The 6,838-nt window shown below is 27.9% G+C and overlaps 1 long non-coding RNA gene across 10 annotated transcripts; it reads left to right on the top strand.

Annotated features, from left to right (window-relative positions):
• Positions 1–2,009: 2,009 nt before the first annotated feature.
• Positions 2,010–6,090, top strand: LOC111900343 (uncharacterized). 10 transcript variants are annotated; one of them, XR_006187460.2, is made up of 6 exons: positions 2,113–2,396; positions 2,549–2,591; positions 2,700–3,008; positions 3,109–3,211; positions 3,307–3,367; positions 3,445–3,698. It is a non-coding gene; the product is annotated as an uncharacterized LOC111900343 (long non-coding RNA). The 10 variants fall into 10 exon arrangements; XR_006187458.2 differs by having other exon boundaries at positions 2,113–2,591; positions 2,700–2,790; positions 2,884–3,008; XR_006187453.2 differs by adding an exon at positions 2,010–2,106 and having other exon boundaries at positions 2,186–3,008.
• The last annotated feature ends 748 nt before the right edge of the window (positions 6,091–6,838 follow it).

Raw genomic sequence — 6,838 nt, 5'->3', positions numbered from 1 at the left:
GTATGGATCGGAAAAATCAATAGAAATAGAGTGAAGCAAACGTGAGCGTAAATATGATCAGAAAATAAGCAGAAGTTTTTTGTAGCGGAAAACCGAGGCCGACCGCAACAGTTAGTCGAGGATGCCATATTTGGTTCGCCTGGAAGTACATATAAAAGGTGTTGTCCGGTGGTGTTTATGGCCGAAATTTTGGACACAAACGATTGCTAGTCGGTGGTGGTAGAAGCTTCTTGGTCTCGATGGCAAGGAAAGAACAAAGACAGATGGCTGGCAATGAAGATACATTCTTATTAGGTAACCTCCTTATTATAGGTTTCATATTATAGGTTTCATAATAAATTAGATGTGAGACTCATGTATTATATGGGTTTAATTAAAAAAAATAAATATAAAATTTTAACAATTTGAAAAGTTTGAATTTATAAGAAAAATGAGAAAAATTTAAATTATTAAAATTAATGAGACTTTAATGTATTGAATATATTACATATATAAATTTTTTCTAATAAATACTTTACATATATATTATCTTACACATTAAATGTAGAATTTTAATTTAATAAAATGAAAAATACAATAAAATGACAAGTGGAAAATAGAAAATTTAAAAATTCTAGAAAATATCATGTGTCCAAATGAATGAGAAGATGACAAGTGAGAAAAAAAACATTCATTTATTATAATAGATCAGTTACCATAATAAAAATTATTATGAATTATTAAATTAAAATAATTTAATTATTTATTAATTTACCAAACTATCCTTATATATTTAATTAATTATTAAATCATAATAATTATAATGATTGGTCCATATTCATTCTTATATCCACACAATAGAGAGTTAAAACATATAAACCTACCACTCTCACTCACTCACTCACTCTCTCTCTCTCTCTTTCTATCTCTCTCTCTCTCTCTCTCTTTATATATATATATATATATATATATATATATATATATATATATATATATATATATATATATATATATATATATATATATATATATATATATATATATATATATATATGGTCCGGATCTTTGGTGAGGTGAGGACTGTAAGGACAATTCTCGTCCAATCCTATTCATTAAGGGTATTTGGATCAAAATATAATTTAAATAGGTTGGGCCAAAACATGAATATAGCCTTGGGATAAAAGTATAATATTATATTGTTGTCTTCTTCACCGCATCAAACGCATATGCATAAAAAGGTTAGTTTCCATTAACTATAACATTTTTTGTTAGATTAATTGTATTAAGAAGCTCAATTATGATCATATGATCTGGGTTTTTTTTATATAGAAATCGATTTCTCAGTTAAATACTCAATTGACAAACTTTTTGGTTTTGTTTTTTTTATTTCAATCACGTTAACTCAATATGATATTTAATAGGATTCGATGCAATTGTTGATTGAAAAACATGATTTAGAAAACGACATTGATATGTACTCTGTTTTTTAGGATAAAAATTTAATTTTTCATCTACTGTTCACACCTCTGATTCGTAGATGTGATCTAATAAAAATCGACTAAACAAATCCAAATGAATTAATTGATTCTACATAAATCGGATTGATTGATTACACAAAGACAACTATTTTAGTTTTCGTTACAGTTTATCGACTAAATGGTTGATTCCAGGAAAAAAATGTTTCATATGCTGTAGGTTAGTTTTATCAATTTAGTTGTTTTTATGAGTGATATATATATATATATATATATATATATATATATATATATATATATATATATATATATATATATATATATATATATATATATATATATATATATATATATATATATATATATATATATATATATATATATATATATATATATATATATCCCCTAATCTAATAAATAAATAGATTTTTCCCACGCGACATTCTCCAAACCCTTCCAAATCAAATTTTCCCGCTACTTTTACTAAACTGAATTGTCCAAACTGCCCTTCATTTCTTTTTACACGATTCATGTTTCCAGCTATATCTTCAAATTCCAATTGAAAATTCAAATCTTTCCTAAATTTACGGCTGTAATTTGCACAATCAAATCCCTCTATATCTACAAATCCACGAGATAAAAGGATTGATTTGTTGGTCTTCTCAATTGTTATTTTTCTTTATCAGTATGCACCGATGGAAACACTAATGTCTTCGTTTTCTTGATTGCAGGTTTGATAACGACAATCTACTCCTCTATGGTGCATGATGAAAGATCATCTCTTCTCAAACCTAAGTAGAGGCATCGAAGACCAAATAGGTTACGACATTTATGTCAACTTCCTGAAAATTCAGATTTTGTTTCTCCATCGTAACATCCATAATATTCATTTCTCCATCGTCGTTACTATATTTTCGCCTGAAGGTCGTCTCTTTCAAGTCGGTATGAATCCCTAAACCCTATTTCACCACAATTATCTCCAAATATCTTCTTATTAAGAATTGATGTTCTTCTATGATGGATCATTAGATAAGGAAATTACGTTTCATTATGGTTCACTTCAGTAAATTTTATACGATTTTGATTTGAATTAGGGTTTTTTCCTTATGAATTATGTTGATGTCGGCATGAATTCAGGTATATTACGTTTATTTTCCCCTAATCTTCAATATCAAACATTCTCTTCTTCTCTTTTTCTCCTGCTTCTAACGACCTTAAGGGTGACACCTCCACCCAATGAATCAGGTATACTAGGGTTTTAGTTTAATTGCGACCTTTATCACATTATTCTTCCCAAATCCATTTTTCATCTTACATCTTTGTTGCAGGTAAACAGGTATGAAGTTGACACTTATACAAGTTTGATATTTCTCAATGAGCTTTCAGGGTCACTTAAAACTCGATTCTGATAGATATAAGTTTGTGACAGGTGGATGCTCCTGTATATGCAGTAGGGACTGATGTAAAACCAACAGAAATAGCTAGACAAGGTCTTCAAGAGGCTAAAAAAAGAATGTAGATGTGGTTATAATGGATACAACAGGAAGGATTCAGGTTATAATTATATGAAATGTCTTTTTAATCATTTCAGATATTAGAGAAGACATTTTTCTTCATTAATCTAACACAACACCCTTTACCTTTGTTTTACCAGATAGCCAAAAATATGATGGATGAATTGAAAGATGTGAAGAGAGCATTGAATCCCACAAAAGTTTTGCTTGTTGTGGATGCGATGACAGGGCAAGAAGCTGCAGGTATTTTGAAATAACTTATTATTACATATAAACATGTAACAATTTACCATACTAACTTTGGTGACAACTTTCAACCTTGAAATTGGAATTACTAGTGCTATTCTAACTAAGCTAGATGGGATTCAAAGAGGTGGAACAGCTCTGAGTGTTAAAGAGGTTGCTCTTTCTTTAACATTGTTTTTCTCAATTGATGTTTATTTGATATAAGATTTTGTTTAATTTTGTGACGTTAGGTGTCAGGAAAGCCAATTAAGCTTGTGGAACGTGGAGAGAGGATGGAGGATCTTGAACCCTTTTATCTAGATCGAATAGCAGGAAGGATCTTGGGCATGGGAGAAGTTCTCTTATTTGTGGAGAAAGCACAAGAAGTTGTGAGTGTTTTTTCAATTATCCAAAAAAAACTTTATTTTTATATTTTTTAGACTTATATGAGTTCATAATATTATTGCAATCTAAAATAAAAAAACGTAATTACAAAATAAAATAATATATACGCAATAAAAAATATGAGGAAACTTAACATTTGTTCACAATAAGTATTTACTTCAAAGTGTTAGTTATATTTTCATACTTTGGCAATAGAAATGTATTTTATGCGTATTTGTATCTATATATGTGACTTTTTCTATATGTATAATTGTTAATGTGTCTATCACAAAAATATATTTTAAAACTAGATTGCTATTTTATCCAATATAAAAAAAAGTTAAATAACGGCCATTTTTGTACACTACAAACCTTTGGGAAATTTGTGGTCTTCAAATCCTAATTTTTAATATCTACTGTTACAGGGAAAAGGAATACAAATTTAATATTTCTACTATTATGCGCAATTTAACAAATGAAATTAAATTATTGAAACACAAACTTAACAAAGATTCATACCTTTTTCAATGTCGAATCTAATTTCTTTTATGTTTTTCAGCATCCATTTCAATATAAAAACACAAACTTAACAAAGATTCATATTTTTTTCAATGTCGAATCCCATTTTTTTTATGTTTCACAGCACCGATTTCAATATAAAATGTAAACAAAATGATTTGTGTTTAAATTAATAGAATTTAATAAATATATGATGTTTCATAACTATTTTTAATTATTAATAGTATTATATTGCAAGAAATGAATATAGGTAATAAAGTATACCTCATAAACGTTGAACAGATTGATTATGATTCACATATCAAAGTGCGGGTGGTAAAGATGTATACTCACAAATAAAACTTCCAATGTTGTTTATAAGGAAGTTTTTCATAATTTATAACCAACTTTTTTGTAGCATCTTTTGGTCATTTTTAGCAAATTACACTTCATCCATCATATTAATTTATTTATTTATAATTATGTATTGTATTTTTTTTTATGTTATTTTCATTACTGAAATGTTATGTTTGTTTTGTATCAAATCAATTTTGATGTATTTTTGGGTTTTTTTTTGTCATTACTCAAATGTATGTTGCATTATATAAAGTCATGACTTTTATAAAATAGGTGGTTTTACATTAATTAAATACTTAAAATTTATAAAATTACTAATAATCTAGAACATATCTGAAGATAAACAACACAATTGCACGAATTTCAAGGTTATGACCAGTAAGCCTAAAAAAGAAACACATGACGTGGTAAATCAAGGTAAAGTTTTGAAAAAAGCTGACGAATACAACACCATTTCTATTAATCTCACGAAATTAACACCATTAACGATGAAGAATGAGTAAAAATCCTACGATGACAATGACGAATGATGGAGATGGTGGAGTTGATTTATTGGGATGGTAATTTATAAGTGTAAAAGTTGCATTTTAGCCAACAAACGTTTTTTTTCCACTTGCTTCCTTGTGGTTGTGTCATCATCTTTGTATGCTCAACGATAATCATGCATCAAAAGGAATGGTTTTAAAAAGGGTTTAAGTCATTTTTGGTCACTTAACTTTTGGTTTTGTGCTCATTTGGTCACTTAACTCTTTTTAAGTTTTAAATGGTCATCAAACTTTTGATTTTGTGCTTATTTAGTCACTTAACTTTTGATTTGGTCACTTAACTTTTAGATTTGTGCTCATTTAGCCACCTAACTTTTAAAATTGTGCTCATTTAGTCACTAAACTTTTGAAAAAATTTAAAAGTTTAGTGACTAAATGAGCACAATTTTAAAAGTTAGGTGACTAAATCTAACCAAACCAAAAGTTAAGTGACTAAATGAGCAGAAAGCCAAAAGTTTGACGACCTTTTAAAACTTTAAACGATTTAAGTGACCAAATGAGCACAAAACCAAAAGTTAAGTGACCAAAAATGACCTAAACCCTTTTAAAAATCTCTATTTCTAATCAAATACTTACCATTTACTATGTAATTAAATACTTACAAATCACAAAGTTAGTAAAAAAATGCAATATTACAATTCATAAGTTTTCTAAATTAATGAAATATTATTTTTTTACATAATTAAATTTTGAATTCTATTTAAAATTAACACCCGTGGGTTCCACGGGTTTTAACCTAATATATATATATATATATATATATATATATATATATATATATATATATATATATATATATATATATATATATATATATATATATATATATATATATAGTGTGTAAGCATATTCAGTTCCAAAAATCAAATGGTAAAAGGTTTATTAACTTATGTTTTATGATGCCTTACAGGTGCTTAATGAAATGTCTAAGAGAGTAGTTCATAATTTTCCTACTTGTGCTCATCTTTCCCAGCTTCTTGACTAAGCGCTTGATTCCAGAAAAAACTAATATTTTTCATGTGCATTTGTTTAGTTCTATTAATTTATTTGGTTATATATATATATATATATATATATATATATATATTTGTGTGTGTGTGTAAGTTGATCCAATGACAAAAATCAAATGATAAAAGGGTTCTTAACTTATGTTTTAGGATTCCTTACATGTGCTTGATGAAATACCTAAGAGAGTTCATAATTTTCTACTTGTGTTCATCTTTCCCAATTTAATTGTGCGATAAGTGGGTGTTTTTTGGGGTGTATTTTCTTTAACTAGTGTAGATATTACATGTTTCTTGGTGTTGTTCATTGTAGTGGTGTTAACCGAGTACATGAAACATAATTAAAGTATTGTATGAATTATGAAAACACGAAGTAAATATGATCTGGTTGGCTCAATTATGCTTTCGAAAGATACAGAGAAAATGTTGAGTACAAGCAGTGAAGACTCAAAAGATACTCTAACTCTAGTACTTATCCACTATTTATAGGGATGCCAAAAGCATACAAAAAATACATACGAGATTAAACATTAATGCTTCGACATACAGATACCCTTATGCAAAACATAAAAGAAAACTTCAATAGTAATACAAAACAAAGGACGCTTCAACAACTTACAACTATTTCGACCCCAACATTCTCCCCCTTTGTAAGCAGTGTCGAATCCTAAGTCATCAGCATCCGGGCTACTTAATGTATAACCCTCCTAATCTCAGCATACCAATTGATATTTTTCGAATTTATGCTTTATCACAATCATTGTTCTTTTTGCAGCTATTCTTATGAACCAGAAGATTCGTATACTGAGAACTGGTATATCTTTCCACATCACAAGTTTGAAAAAGGAACTTAGTGT

Source organism: Lactuca sativa, chromosome 9 (assembly GCF_002870075.4).
Source record: "Lactuca sativa cultivar Salinas chromosome 9, Lsat_Salinas_v11, whole genome shotgun sequence".
NCBI classification, from domain to species: domain Eukaryota; kingdom Viridiplantae; phylum Streptophyta; class Magnoliopsida; order Asterales; family Asteraceae; genus Lactuca; species Lactuca sativa.
This window is presented reverse-complemented; position numbering and strand designations above follow the sequence as displayed.